Source organism: Aedes aegypti, chromosome 1 (genome assembly GCF_002204515.2).
Source record: "Aedes aegypti strain LVP_AGWG chromosome 1, AaegL5.0 Primary Assembly, whole genome shotgun sequence".
Lineage (NCBI taxonomy): Eukaryota > Metazoa > Arthropoda > Insecta > Diptera > Culicidae > Aedes > Aedes aegypti.
Window position 1 is genome coordinate 284,195,943 of NC_035107.1, and position 16,450 is coordinate 284,212,392.

The following is a 16,450-nucleotide window of genomic DNA, read 5'->3' on the forward strand; positions in this document are numbered from 1 at the left end:
TACTAAGAATCTTCTTGATTATGAACACGGTATTCTACTCGATATGGCTTTCAGCTCCCATTACAATTCAGTAATGCTCGATGCAAGTTCTGAGGCGGAATGCTGCTCAAATCCTGATACGGGAATTTGAATTTCCCTAAAATCTAGAAACTAGATTCCACTCGAATTGCAAGAATTCTAGAATCTTGAGAACGATTCTACCCAAAACTTCCTCCACTCGAATATCGAGTCATGATTCCTACTAGAATGCTGAGTGAATAGTTCTTAAATCTTGAAAGGTCAGGTTTGAATTTTGTTCGAATCAAGAGAATAGCTTCCACTTGTATTGCAAGAGCGAATAAAACAGAAAGCTGCTCGAAATCTGTTAAAAATCCACAGAAATATGAAACAATATTCTCTAATTTCAAAATGGATGCTTTCTCTTAGATATTGAAAGGAATGTTCGAATCCCGATAGCGAGTCTACTCAACACTCGAGTAAGATTATTCTCGAGTCTCGATGTATACTTTAATTCCGAGTGAGTCCTTAGAATCCTTTTTAGGACCCTTTTCAAGTTTCTCCTTGAAATGCTGCTCAGGATACTCCTCAAAATCCTGCTCAGGATTCTCCCCAGAATCCTATTCAGGATTCTTCTTAGAATCTCAGAATTTTGTTCAGAATTTTCCTCAGAATCCTATTCAGTATTCTCCTCAGAATCCAATTAAGGATTTTCCTCAGAATCCTGTTCAAGATGCTCCTCAGAATCCTGTTCATGGTTCTCCCTAGAATCCTATTCAGGATTTCCCTCAGAATCCTGTTCAGGATTCTCCTTTGAATCCTGTTTAGGATCAATCCTATTAAGGATATCCCTTGGGATCCTGTGCAGGATTCTCCTTGCTGTTCTGTACATAAGTTTCCTCAGAATCTTGTTCAAAGTTCTTCTTTCTAGACTCCCCATGACATAAAATTTCTTGTTTCGTAAGAAATGCAAAAATAGTCAATTGGTGAACAAATCTCAAGAAAAATAATTGTGAAAGGGCTCATTGAACACTAACCTGAGCAGCTAGCTGTTCCTCAGTTGAATGGTAATGCCAGAACGATAAAGAACGAAAATAAAACACCAAGGCTCAGCTGACCAACCTGCCAAAAAAAATCAAATTTAAACAAAAACCCTCCGTACTAACTACACAATCATTGCGTTCCCTTGTTAACCTACACTCCCGTCGAATCTTCCGCACGCACCAACCAGTGAAAGTCTTTCTTTCTGTTGGTTAAATTCAAATGTTTACCCACATCACGGTCGAGACGGTTCGCTTGTTCAAAATTTAGCTTTCGGGACGAGATTCGCTTTGCTCGCAAAAGCCACCCGGAAAGAGCATATGTGCGGAATATATGACTGGTTTGCGTTCGTTTGCACTTTCCGTTCGTCGTCCGTCCGAGGCTCCATTGTGCACTAGTCGGTTGCTTGCCTCCCCGGTTCCATACACAATATATTCACAGGGACGAGAGGTATAAAGCCATAAACCCAACAGAGCCGAGCGCAAAAAGTGCCAGAAAGTATGCTGACGCGGTCGGTCCCTCCTCCGAATACCCCCGTATGTATGCAACGAACGAGTTAAATATTCTCAAACCACATTCAGAGGGCGCTCTGCTGCTGCTCCTTTCAGAATCGCACTTTTTCATCCAGCTGCTAGGAGACGACGGGGACCGGGTAACTTCGAATGAGAGTAAAACCGACAAATGAGAATTAAAACCAACAACGAACGGGTCCAATTGGGTGCTGATGCTGGCTACGGCCACCCGGTTTTGGAAGGGAAGGGGAAATTCATCACAGGCTGCTTCGCGCTCGAAGACGAGGCACAGGGGCGCGGAACGTTTGGGCAGAGAGAAACCGACGACCGACTGGGAGAAGCACCAAACTGACGGGAAAAACTAGCAAAAACACATGTTTGTCTTATAATTTATATATGGTTTGTTTTTTGAATTAAGATGAATTTACATCAGAATTTATGCGCACCCTAGATATAGATGTCGCCATGCTTTTTCGGGTGGTTCCGGTAGTTCTCTGTGCTGGTGTGGTTCTTAGTGATGATGGTTCAACCAGCATGTGGTTTAAAGGAGAATTGTTCACAGCATATAGCGATGCATTTAAAGCTGAGTGTCGATAGAGGAATAGTTTTTTTTAGATAAATAAGACAGTCTGCAAAACGCTGAAGAGAATCCTGAAAAGGATAGTGAGGAGAATTGTGCACAGGATTCTAAGGAAAATCCGGAACAGGATTCTGAGGAGAATACTGCACATTCTAAGGAAAAATCTCAAAAGGATTCTAAGGAGAATTCTGAACAGGATTTGAGGAGAATTCTGTACAGGAGGCTGGCAGGAGAATCCTGAAAGGGATTCAGAAGACAATCCTAAACAGGACTCCGAGGAGAACCCTAAACAGATTTCTGAGAAGAATCTCGAGCAGGATTCAGAGTAGAATCATGAACAGAATTCTGACGAGTATCTTTATCAGGTTTCTGAGGAGAATTCTGGACAGAATTCTGAAGAAAATCTTGAACAGTATTCTGAGGAAAATATTTAAGTGAATTCTGAGGTGGCAACTTAAGAGAAATCTCAGGGGAATCTTTAACAGGATTCTGAGAGGAATCTTGAACAGAATTCTGAGGAGAACCCTGAACAGGATGCTCAGGAAAATCCTGAACAGGATTCTGATTAGGATCCTTTACAAGATTTTGAGGAGAATCCTGAACGGGATGCTGAAGACAATCCTAAACAGGATTCTGAAAAGAACCTTAAACAGGTTTCTGAGGAGAATCCTGAACAGAATTCGGAGGTAAATCATGAACTGAATCCTCAGGAGTCCCCTGAACAGAATTCTGTGTAAAATCCTGAACAAGATTCTGCGTAAAATCCTGAACTGGAATCTTAAGAGATACTTGATCAGGTTTCTGAGGAGAATTCTGAACAGGATTCTGAAGAAAATCTTGAACAGGATCCTGAGGAAGATCTTGAAGACTGAGAAGATTCCTTAAGAGAATTCTGAGGAGAATCTTTTTCAGGAATTTTGAACAAGATTATGAGGTGAATCCTGAACAGGAATCTTAGGAGAACTTGATCAGGTTTCTGAAGAGAATCCTGAGCAGGATTCTGGGGAGAATCCTGAACAGGATTCTCAGAAGGATCCTTAAGATGATTCTGAGGAGGATCCTAAATAGAATTCTGAGGAAGATCATGAACAGGATTCCGAGGAGGATCTTGAACAGAAATCTGAGGAGAATTTTCAATGCTATCTTTAAAAAAAAGTCTGAACAAGATTCAGAGGAGAATAATGACCGGGAATTTAACCCGTATAGGCCTGAGTGAAAGGAAACATACTAAAACCCTCACCATTCAGTGAATTCTTAGCGGATTCAAATGATTTTTTGTCAGTATACTGGCCCACATATCTAGTCTCTAAAAGTGGCCAGAGGAACTCGGAAATATTCCTGTGGCTGGAGTTATACCGGTGGGTCACTGGGTCAAGTCGGGTAAAAAAGAGCTATTTTTTGGGACATGCCAAATTACCTTTATTTATTTGCAATGACAATCATTTTAATTTGCATAAATCATTAAGATCTGATATTCAACATTATAAATGAAGAGTTTTGCAACATTTGAAATATATCGGATGTGGTCATTCGGACGTAATGCCCAGAAGAACCGACTATAGATTAGTTGTATACTAAACCGTTTCACTTCTCGAAGAGTAGAAATCAAACATAATTGTGCACTAAAATGCGTTCCCATAAGCTCGGCACAGATGTTCATATACAAATTGGCCACTTTTTAATAAGTTTGAGGCATCCCGGGACCCGAAAATGGTCATTTCTGGGATCAATCAAATGCAAAACTCATTGTTATCCAATTCAATCGTTTCTCAAAAGGTTTACTCTGATGCAATTTTCTTAAAATTCCGTCATATAGTAGCCAACTTATAGACGATTCCGGAATTTATCTGTGACTTGAGATTTGCCTATCTTCAGGGGCACAAACGCATAGTACCCTTATCACCCGACTTGACCCAGAGACCCACCGGAATAACTCTGACTACAGGAATATTTCCGCGTTCCTCTGTGCAGTTCTAGAAACTAGATATGTGTGCAGTATACTGATAAAAAATGATTTGAATCCATTAAGAATTCGCTGAGTGGTGACAGTTTTAGAGTTTTTGCTTTCACTCAGGCCTATACGGGTTAAGTAAAATTCTAAACCAGATTCTGAGGAGAATACTGCGCAGGATTCTGACGAAATTCCTGAACAGGTTTCCGAAGAGAATCGCGTTCTTTCAATGATAGTTTTGAAAAGTAGAATTTATTTTTTCTTGTCGTTTCAACCTGGGTCTCTAAATCAATATAATTCCCAAAGGTTAGAAGAAAACTTTCAATTGTGAAGTCTTTTAAAATCACCTAGCTTTCTTCCCCGTCGATAGCAGTTCCCGAGATTGGACCCATCAACTTGAAGTTTGTTTTCATTTTGCTTGTTCGACGCCGCCAAGCAGAACGGGAACAATGCGGGGCCCGATTCCAAAGGAAGCACGTATCCTTAAAGACCAAAATAGAACCGGGACGTGCCGCTGCCGGCCTCCGGGGATTAGACCTCCGGGATTTGTGATAAATCGAAGAGCGACCGTGTCACGGATGCGTGCTCGGCAAATTCGCAAAGTTGGAGGGAAAGTTTTTCCCACTCCTCAGGTCTCCCCAGAGGGATTGGTCGTCTGGACGATTGACGCAGAAACGGAACCTAGCGGATGGGGTTGACTGATTGAATAAGAATTTGGCATTAGAAGGCATTAACAGTTTGCATGATTCCTGTTGTCGACGGCATGGAAATTTGATACGCTTCGGTGATTTGTAGCTTTTTGTTAGGCATAAGTTCTATGAGCGGTATATGTTTGTCGTTGGATTTCAGAAGCATTTGAATCCTTTTCCTTGATTTTTTGCCACTGAATGGTGTTTGTATTACGCATTACGTATTTAATCCAACCCAGAAGAAGCTGCAAATTATGCCATAAGACAGTGGTACTCAAATCTCGGCCCGTTGGTCACATGTGTGATTGGTGAATTTGATTCCCGATCGATCCAACATCTGTTCGTAATGGAAATTTCCTTGCAGATATTATCATATCTGCAACACATTATACTAGAGGGAAAATGATAGCTTTGACAAAGAAAGCTCTTAGTTAATAGCTGTGGAATTGCTAATAAGAATACAAAGCTAAGAAGCAGTCTCTGTCCCAGTGTTGATGGTATTCCAAGAAGAAGAAGAAGAAGAAAAAGAAAAAGAAGGATCCCGCTATGAATCCACACGATTTCGAACACTCCTAGTGTGGCCCGCAGTATGTTCCAGCTTGCGCACCACTGCCATAAGCTATGATGGGAATTTATGTACATGCCATGCAGTAAATTTTATCTGCAGTGAAATTCCTAGACCACACGTTTCTTGCCATACACCCCGGCAGAACCCCAAAGTTCCAAATGATTCTACAAATATTTCATGTCACCAGCACATTGCAACCCCTTTTCCACTGATACCCTCTTCCAGAACCGTTCCCCGAAAATGTACAACATCATCAAAACAATTGAAAATCACGATAGCCTGGCGACCCCGTTTTCCTGAACGCCTACGCGAGCTTTATCTGTCCGCATGGGTCGTTTTATCGCGTGGTGTGAAATTTCGGACAATGAAATCAAGTCGTAAAGATAAATTAATTACAGCAATCGTAAAAGATGCGGTCTGCCTCCGGTCTAGGTAAGCTTTGGAGAATTTTGAGTTCTCTCTAGAGAGGGGTTTGCCATTTGTGCCGCTTAATCGCAGTAGACAGTGACAACCGTAAAAATAATCGTCAAATTCAGGATCGGGGGTGTTAGAGGGGTGTGCTCGGCACAGCAACATTATTCATACATGTAGAAGGATTAGAACATAAAAACATAAGTTCAAATGCGGAGCTTGTGGTATATGTCTAGATTGTTAATGTTAAAAGGTACAAATCAAATATATTACGCAAACTAACATTGGACAGTTACGATGTCTTTGTCGTTTGTCAAATTTATGAGATACAGCTATCTTCCAATGTAGGACTGTAATTCGATAAAGTTGTTCAAGGGGCTAGGGCAGATTGGTCTAGGAATCAAGATGGCGGACACGAAAGCAAAATAGTGACCACGGAACTTTGATTTTGATCGTTCAGGCAGGTGTTTTTTTTTTTAATTTGATGGGATACTATCAATAATACACTTAATTCTTATAGAAATATTCATGAGGTTTTTATGAAAACCTAGGGTAATCCAAGAAGGAATTTTAGGAAAAAATATACAGGAAAAATTCCTAAACAAATTGTACTTTTTTGAAGTTTTTTTATCAATTTTCTTTAAGAAGCCCAATAAGCATTCTTTTAGAAATTGCTAGAATAATTTCTAAAAACTATTCAAGGTAAGTTTCTGGAAAAAATCCTTGGGGATTTTTTTTAAATCCCTGCTAAAGATAATCATTGGAGATATTATCAGTAAAATTCATGGTTTTGTGAAAATTTGCGGATTGCAGTTTATCAAGGATTTGCAAAGGAAAATAAAAAAAAATGATTTTAAGAACTTTATGGAAAAAAATATCTTGAGGGATAACCGGGTGTTAAATTACACAGCGTAACAAAAATGACATTTTTGCGTGTCTCAACGATCGATCAAATTATGTGTCTCGCGTAGATTTGGGGTTGCTGAATCTGATGCCATTTTAAGAAATGTTCCAGCTCGTCACAATTTTTAGCTACAGGTCACCAAAGTTGTATAAAACACTGGTTTTATTGATGTTTAGATAAAATTTAAGGTATTATTTATGAAATGCAGTCTCCATACAAAATTCATCGTTTCTCTTATATGGGAAAATACAAAACTTTTTTAATCATCTAAAAATAACTTTTCTGCCTCGGAAATATTATAAACTTTGTTGATAAGTATTGTTATACACGTAAAGTTTGAATTTAAGCAAATAAATTGCCTTACAAGCTGGCAAACTTGCATGCAAGTTGTCTAAAAAAGTCAATTTTTGCATTTTCGATAGTCAATATCTCAAAAACTAGAAGTGCTATGATGTTTTTGAAAACGGCAATGGATTTAGCAACTCTTGATTAAGTGAATAGCGGTATTTTGGTACTTGAGACAAAAACGTGTTCCGCAGTGTTATTGGATGAAATAAGCTACCGAAAAAAATGAGAGACATAAAACATATATGATGATTCGATAGAAATATTCAACCTACATTCACGAACAGTTTTTTAAATAAATTATTGGAATGGGTATTGAGAAAAATATATAGTTGCGTTGCGTCGTAACGGAGTGTTTTAATGGTTGCATACTGATGATTATGATTATGTACATTATATTGTAATTATCGGGTACCTCAATCGGGAGCACCACAGAGACTCCCTGATTCAAAACCTCAGAGTCGCCACGCTCACCAATAAAACTCGCGGTCAGGAAGTTCTCGCATTTAGTTTCGTATACCACAGAAGTTCTTGAAACACTTTATTAAATGGCTAGCTTCACTCCCACTTTCTTAATCTAATCTAACCTTAGCGGGGCCTCTTCTTCTTCTCCACCACCTTACTGCTACCGGACCTCTGCAACGATGGCTTCTCGGACGTAGATCGTGCAGAGCTCTACCTCTACGGCGATGCAGCACGGCGATGTCTTCTGGGGTGGCTTGGGGTATGGGCCTTGTAGATCCACTACGTGTCCTGGTCCTGCCGATATGGTGACGGATCGGCCTTCGGCGGGTTCGTTGCCGGAATGCTGCCCAGATGGACACCGGGACACCGCAGGAACGGTCTACTAACGGTATTTAAAAACTGGCGGGGTTCTGCAGTCCACTTCGCCTTCACTTCTTCCACGTCTCAAACTGTATTTCTTCTCTCTAACTATCTTAATCCTTCGCTTTTAACTTTTTGGTGTAGCCTTTAATTGCTGACTGTTTCAGTCGACGAACTCTGGGCAAGTGATAGAATTAAGAAGTCGTCGACTGTCTTGCGGTCCCTGACCTCGTTGCTCGGTCATTGCCCTCTTCATGAGCTCAACGACCCCATTACGTCACCCCTCAAGGCTACCCAGAAGATGGTAACCAAGCCCTCTGGTGGTGGGTTTTATCACTGCGGTGGGTAGGTGGCTGCGTAGAGTAGTCTAGGGTGGTGGAGTACAACTAAGGCTGCTCGGGAGTTTGAACGGTGGAAACATAACGAAGTACAAGTTTTCCTGACATTTCACAATATAAATTCTACGAAACGCTAAACACGAATTTCCCGGTGACTCTCACGACATAAAATAACCAACACTTACAATATATGATTTCATACTTCAACACTAGACTGGCCCTTAAACAAAAAAGTTGTAAAACTCAACGGGGCACCCCCTAGATATGAGCCTTAGGGTAAGAAAAACGCTCTCTCAAAATTTCAACTCAATTGGTTGCTCCACCAGCTGGCGCATTCGATTTGAAATTTGTATGGGATATTCGTCTCAAATATATTGAAAATTGATCCTATGTCACTGTTTCGTTCCGTATACTAATTGTTCGCGTTCAAATAAGCCCAGAATAACAAATACACTAGTTGATACCCTAATGAACATAATTGCAGAAGGTTGTATCTTGATATAATGTCATTTTCATTACTCTTTCAGTTGTTGAAAGTTAGGCTTAGATCAGCACTCCCGTACAGTCACTTATATGCATGCGACATGTGCCTCAGCTCGCTTAGCGTCATAGGTGGCTATGATGCGCTTAATGGCTACCTCCAAGCTATATTGAAGAAATACAAGCAGTATTGCATGATATACTTCAGATGGTTAAAACACCAACTTTATTAATTTTGATCATGGTACAATCTTCTACAATAATATTCGATATTACATCAAGTAGTGTTTTTGACATTCTGGGTCCAATTGAATGCGATCATCAATTTTCCTGAACCAAACAGTAGATGATGTGCTGCTGCTCATATGTTTGAGCTGAAAATCCCATATTAACTTCAATTCAAATGCGCCAGCTCATGGAACGACCAAATGAGCTGAATTTTTCAGAAAGACTTCCTCTAACCCCAAGAAATAATCCTGGGGAGTGCCCCGTGGAATCATACAACTTTATTTTTCTCCCATACTGATCTGGGCCAGTCTATTCAACACACATTTTCCAATTGCTCATAGAAAACTGTGTAGGATGAAATAGCATCGTATGTATGGTTGTAATTATGCATAAATGTGAATGTAATCTTTTCAGATTTCTCTCTCTCTCTCTCTCTCTCTCTCTCTCTCTCTCTCTCTCTCTCTCTCTCTCTCTCTCTCTCTCTCTCTCTCTCTCTCTCTCTCTCTCTCTCTCTCTCTCTCGCGATTTTCTTATGACATCACCGTGCAATGGGTAATACTAGACAGTTCGTTAGGGGCGATCCATTACTTACTTAAGACAATTTTCGGGGTTTTTCAACCCCCCCTCCCCCCATGGTAAGATTTTTTGTATGAAAATTAAAAATAAATTGTATGGCGCGTAAGAAATCACAAACCCCCCCTCCCCCTATAAACCCTTACATAATTAATGGACAGCCCCTTATGGTTTTGCGTCCACGGATTTGGTATATTCCATAGAACTTCGTCGATGGGTCGGTGCGTCTCTTTCTGTTTTTGACAACATTGCTGTTGCGAGAGAGGCAAAACAACCCAACCGTGGGTAAAAACTTGATGCAGCTTACCCATATTTGAGTATAAAGAACTTATTTTTTGGGTAATCTGTTTTCTCCGTGTAGCACAATGGGCATTATTATCAGTATTACCTTCATTAACGAGATTTGCAGCCCGTGGCATCATAGTGGTCTACTAATTGAGGTCTTCGCACTTTAAAGTGAAAATCATCGCCAAAATAGGTTTGAGCTGAGGGGTGCGGTCTCCAATATTTTGGTTATTCAATTTGAACATAATTTTTTCTACCAGTGCTAACCGATTAATTAACCAGTGCTTCTGCAGTTTGATGCAAGCAATAAGTTTAATAAATTTGCTGAATCAGATAGTCTCTGACCGTGTGTTAGTTAAAATTATATTTCACAAAAATTCTGAAAAACTTACGCATCAATAAGACCAAGTAAACGTTTTCCAAACAGATGATAGTTTTGTGTCACATATGTACAGCAGTTTTTAGCGTGACGAAGTAACGGCCGCACACTCCTCGGCATACTCGGATCATTTTGAAGAAAATTTTGGCTTGACAGCAGCCTGGCTGCTCGTTGATATCCACTTCGCTTCCCCTAGGTTTTGAGAACTTTATAAATAATTGATTTCCGTTTGAAATGTGTTCCTTTAACCCTTTGGGGCCTGATTTTTTCCAAGAACTATTATACAGTTTTTTGAATGCCTTTCAATAGTTTCGGTGCTCAAAATGCTAAACATAACAAGAAATGATGACAAATATTTTTTTGGGAGGTGCTAGGTCTTCCAAACTGTTCTTGAGTTCATAACTTGAAGTCTATGCTTGTAATAACAACCTTGTTCATCATACAAGGTGATGAACTGTAATCTACCGTATATTCTGAACCTTCTGAGTGTTCAGCAAATATTATCAGATCATTTCGAATGTTCTAGATTATCTAACTTGTCGGGATGTTCAGTACATAAGATCTACAACGCGATCAGAGTCAGGATTTAGTGGTAATAAATTAATAACCACGAAACGAAGCACTTCCGAAACATGGTGTATTCGACAAAGTTTCCAGTCATAATTAGCGACATCTATTGGAAGCATCCATAAATTATGTCACGTAAAAATATACTATTTTCAACCCCCCTGCTTTTCACTTTTTGTTTGAGAACAATTTGTGAAAACGTCAGTAGAGTCTAAATGCGTAAACGAGTAGAAACACGTTTTGAATATATGTGTTTGTCGACGAATCTTCTTCTTTTTTCTTGGCATATCGTTCCCACTGGGAGGAAGCTGGCTTCTCAGCTTAGTGTTAGTTTAGCACTTCCACATTTATTACCTGAGATCTTTCTCAGCTAATGACCTTTTTGCATGGATATATAGTGTGGCAGGCATGCGCCCATACTCTGTGTCCAAGGAAGTCAAGACTCTTTCCTTTACGAAAAGATCCGGTAATCATCATACAAATCTCGAGCTTTTGCAATCGTGCAACACGACTATCCGTGTAGAGGCGTCACTACTGTACTGTCACAGACAAACAGATATAACACTCTTGAGAAGCTCATGGTACATCCGACCGGGAATCGAACCCGGAACCCTCAGCATGGTCATGATGAATACCCGCGTCTTTACAGCTTCGGCTATGGGGGCCCTATATAACCTGGTAGATTATATAACTGAACTCTATTTAGCGAAAAAAAACACTGCCACAAGGTCAGGTTTGAAGTTCTGAGCTCCAGGATAGTTTGGAAAAGTTTTTGAGATTCTCAGAGGTCAATAGATTCCGTTTGAGTTGAAAATATTATTATTTGCAGCATTGCCAGATCTACGGAAATTTCCGTAGATCTACGGAATTGAGCACTTTCTACGGATCCGTAAGATAATTCTACGGAAAATGTATATTTTCTACAGAAAGCTACGGAAATTCTCATTATTCTACGGTAATTTACGGATTTTTCCAACGGAAATCTACGGAATTGCAATGCCGGGGATCTCTCCCCCCGCTTATCACTTTTCGTCTACGGAATGATTTCCAAAGAAATCTGGCATCGCTGATTATTTCTAGCGCAAGCAGAATTGAGCGAGAATTGAGCTTCGGGATAGTCTGAATGTCGTAGAAAATCTCAGGACATGAAAAGGCATGTGAAGCAACGTTTTTCTTGACATAATAGGTATGTATTACCAAGTACGACCATCAATTGTATTTACAAAAGGCATTTTAAGCTACTTTTATACTAATTATTCTATTTGTCAGACTTCTGCATGTTCAGGATGTTCTACATTAAGGCATACACCTAAAATTTTTCCCTGACAGGGAAGTATATTTGCAAGGACTTTTCCGAAGACAGTAAATTTTATTCATTGGTTCTTTTTATACAGCCATTTTCCGACTGCGGTCATAAATGACCGTGCCGGCCCCAAAGGGAAAACTTTGATCATTTTAGCGAGAAAAGTTACTGGAACAAGGGTAGACCTGAAGTTCTGAACTCCAGGGTAAATTGGAGTGCCTAGAATATCACCAACGTTCCTTGAAATAGCCAATTGGTCTGTGAGAAGGTTCAGTGAATATGGTAGATTATATAACTTCACTCAGTTTAGAAGGAAATATTACTGGAAAAATAGTAGACCTGAAGTTCTGAAGTCCTGGGGAAATTTTGAAGGATCTGCAATACCTCAATCGTTCATTGAAACAGCATATTGATCCATGAGAAGGTTCCCAAGTAACACAACATGTCTTATATAAATCACAATGACTTCAATATGACTAATGAGAATGTTCTGTTTCATAGCGAAAAAACTGGAATTCATACTTATTTATGACTGGAAAAGCGCAGAAGGTGGAGCTTGTGCAACATATTTTTGTTGTCAAAATTATGTATCATATGGGTTTAGGTAAACATAATTATGTATTATACTTTGTCCAACAAACCATTAACGCAACAAAATACTGAGAACATTTGGTAGTGGAAATGCATTGGATGGTCGACAATGAAAAATGTAAAAGTGCAAACATTGACAAGCCTTCATTTTTGATTGCACAACTGTTATTTAACACTAAATTAATATGCGAATCAAAAATTATGGTGAAATATGCACTTTTGCTTCGAAAAAAACAATTCGCCCTTATAAATCGTTCAATATACATTTTTCGACGTCAAGCCAAGTAAATATTTCCAAAAAGGAATCATCACATTTTGCAAATTAGTTCATTATTATGTTTTCTACTAATACACTGAATTTTTACTGAACTATTATTACTTTTTTCAAAGCTTCAGAACAAAAATCTCATCGTTATGGTAAATATTCAAAATTAAATTCAAAAATTAAAGATGGTCCCTTTAGACACACTGCATGACGAGTGTTTTGGGAAAAGACAAAAATTTCATTGCCAATCATTTGCCATTGTTTCATTCAAGACAGTGAAAAGTTTTCAGGGACAACTAGTGTGATCATAAATTTACAGTGTGATATAAGTTTGATAAATCACTTGACTATGACAGCATAAATGGAAGTTGTAGCATGGAAGTTGCTTCTCAAATCTCACGTACCATTGTTGATTTGTACCCGAAATAAAATAGTCTAATCAGGTTATTACCAAAAACAATTCCGGCAAACTTTATGTTACAATTTTGTTGCCGGAAAACTCCTATACCAAATGACATTGAAGTGTTTTCTAAGTATTTATATTTTTTTCCTACAATTCCATTGAACCATAGAACCTTTTTCGCACTAAACAGTGGCAAATAACCACCACACTCTATTCATTCATATAAAATGATAAATCGGCATTTAGAGCATACCTTAAAAATAATAATTTACTCAAAACATTTGCTGAATACTTTCAGTGAACACCATATGGCGAATTTCTTAGCCGGCAGTGTATCATTCATGCTATCAAAAGTATTAAATGTCACTTTTGTTGCATTTGTTTTATAGACAACTAGAAAAACTTATATTTGACTGAAAACAAACATCATTTGTTTATTCCAAACATGTTTGAAAAGAGTATATATTATGACATACATGTAACATAAATATGACATATTGAGACTGTTTATTTGTCGTACATGTCTAAAACAACCGAAATAAGACATATAACGAAACACATGTTTTGATAAACATAAGAAGACAAATATAAAACATAATATGGTTGAAACATAGTAGACATAATTAAAACATTTTCAGCAAAATGGTAGATTTGTATTGCAAAACAAATAATATGCCTTAGTAGAACATCTCCATTCAAGTTCAATATTGAAAGGTTTAACAAAACAAAATAGCGACTTACGTGAGACATGACATGTTTCAAAAACTTTTTAGCAATCATTGTGGGACAAACTGTGTGTTTTTAAATTTGGATTTATGTTTTCGGTGTTACTTGGGTTCAGTAACATAGTAGATTATATAACTTCACTCAGTTTAGAAAGAAAAATTACTGGAACAAGGGAAGGCCTGTAGTTCTGAACTCCAGGGTAATTTGAAGGGCCTGGAATACTCCAAACGTTCCTTGAAATATCTTTTTGATTCGTGAGAAAGCTCAGTGAACATTAAATAACTTCATCGTTTAGTAAGAAACATTACTAGAACAATTGTAGATCTGAATTTCTGAACTCCGGGGTAATCTGGGTGGCTCGGAATACCCCAAACGTTCCTTGAAACAGCTAATTGATCCGTGAGAAAATTCAGTGAACATGTTAGATTTTATAACTTCATTCAGTTTAGCGAGATAAATTACTTGAACAAGTGCAGACCTGAAGTTCTGAACTCCAGGGTAATTTGGAGGGCCTGGAATATCCCAAACGTTCCTTGAAAGAGCTTATTGATCCATGAGATAGTTTAGTGAGCATGTTAGATTATATAACTTCACTCAGTTTAGTGAGATAAATTACTGAAACAAATGCAAACCTGAAGTTACGAACACTAGGGTAATTTGGAGGGCCTAGAATACCCCAAACGTTCCTTGAATTAGCCTATTGATCCGTGACAAGGTTCAGTAAACTTGGTAATCTATATATCTTTACTCAGTTTAGCAAGAAAAAATACTGGAATAAATGTAGACCTGAAGTTTCGAACTCCAGGGTAATTTGGAGCACCTATAATATCCCAAACGTTTCTTGAAACAGCCTATTGATGCATAAGAAGGTTTAGTGAACAGGAAAGATTTTATAAATTCACTCAGTTTAGCAAGATAAATTTCTGGAATAAGTGTAGCCCTGAAGTTCTGAGCTCCAGGGAAATTTGGAGGGCCCGGAATACTCCAAACGTTCTTTAAAACATCCTATTGATACGTGCGAAAGTTCAGTAAACATTGTAGATTATATAACTTCACTCAGTTTAGCGAGAATAACTACTGGAACAAGTGTAGACCTGAAGTTCTGAACTCCAGGGTAATTTGGAGGGCCTGGAATATCCCAAACGTTCCTTGAAATAGCTCTTGAGATTCTCAGAGGTTGGAAGATTCTATTCGAATTTGTAATGTTATTCTTTTTAACCCAAAACATTACTGTTACGGTTGTAGATTTCAAAGAGTGTGGTACAGGACAGTTTGGACGTCCTAGAACATCCCAGGACAAAGCAAGTGAAATAGTGTTTTCGTTAAAAGAGTAATTCTGTTTTATCTAGCCTGAACATCATTTATGTTCACAAACAGCATTTCACGCTTCGTATGTACTTATAGTTCAATTTTCCAAACTAAAGGATATTCAGGATGTTCTAGGTTGTCAATTGGGTCATAAAGGCATATACTTCATATTTTTCTCTGATAAAAGAGTGTATTTGGGACAACTTTGCCGAAGACAGTATATACATTTGTTCAGTGATGCATTTTGAACTGAACGCGAGCCAAAATTGAACGGAGCAAGTTCAAATTTTGCACGAGAACGCAGTAGACAGTGAACTCGCGAGCCGGAGCCTACCGCTGCTCTCGAACGCCCAGTTCAGATCGCAATGCACTAAAATGGTAATTGAAGCATAGATTTAGGTATTCACTTTGAAAATATTTCTTAGTTCAATAATACAATCAATTCAATCATAAATAAATACATTATGTCTTGCTTAAATCACCATATAAACAACTTTGGCCAGGTAAAATGCGGTAAAATCTGTCAGATCAATCTGCGTTCAAATTTTTGCTCATTAGAGTTCAAATTTTTGAACTGAACAATGTGCAAGCCTACATGATCACTCAGTTTCAAAAATTGAACTGGAACGCGAACTGAACGCGTTCAAATGCATCACTGCATTTGTTCATTGGTTCTTTTTTTACAGCCTTTTTGGTACTGCGGTCATATATGACCGCGCCGGCCCCAAAGGGTTAAGGAAAGTGAATGAAAGATTTGTTTAGTGGAAGTGTTGTGAACGCAATATGAAATCCAAAATACAAATGCTTGCTGCAGAATTACAAAGGAAAAGGTAAGCACCTTCTATTTACATGTGTACTTGTGTGAGGCAATGAAATGCGGCATAAGATCGGAGATTTTTTTTTTTTTAGGTACTTAAATTAACAGAAATCAATTTTATGAGGTCAAAACCATCTCTAATCGGCATACAGTGTTCTCAAAAGTTCTAAAGTTCCAAAAAAAGTTCAACTAGTGGTATTCATTCTGATTTTCATTTTTCCAAATTCTTGTTAGAATTTTTTGAATGTAAAAAATAGCCAAAAAAACACAAATTCGACTTGAGGCACCTCCTAATCTTCTCCAAATTGGATGAAAATTTGTCTGGTAGTTTTTAGGAGAGGTAAGTAAGGCTGTCAGCTAACTG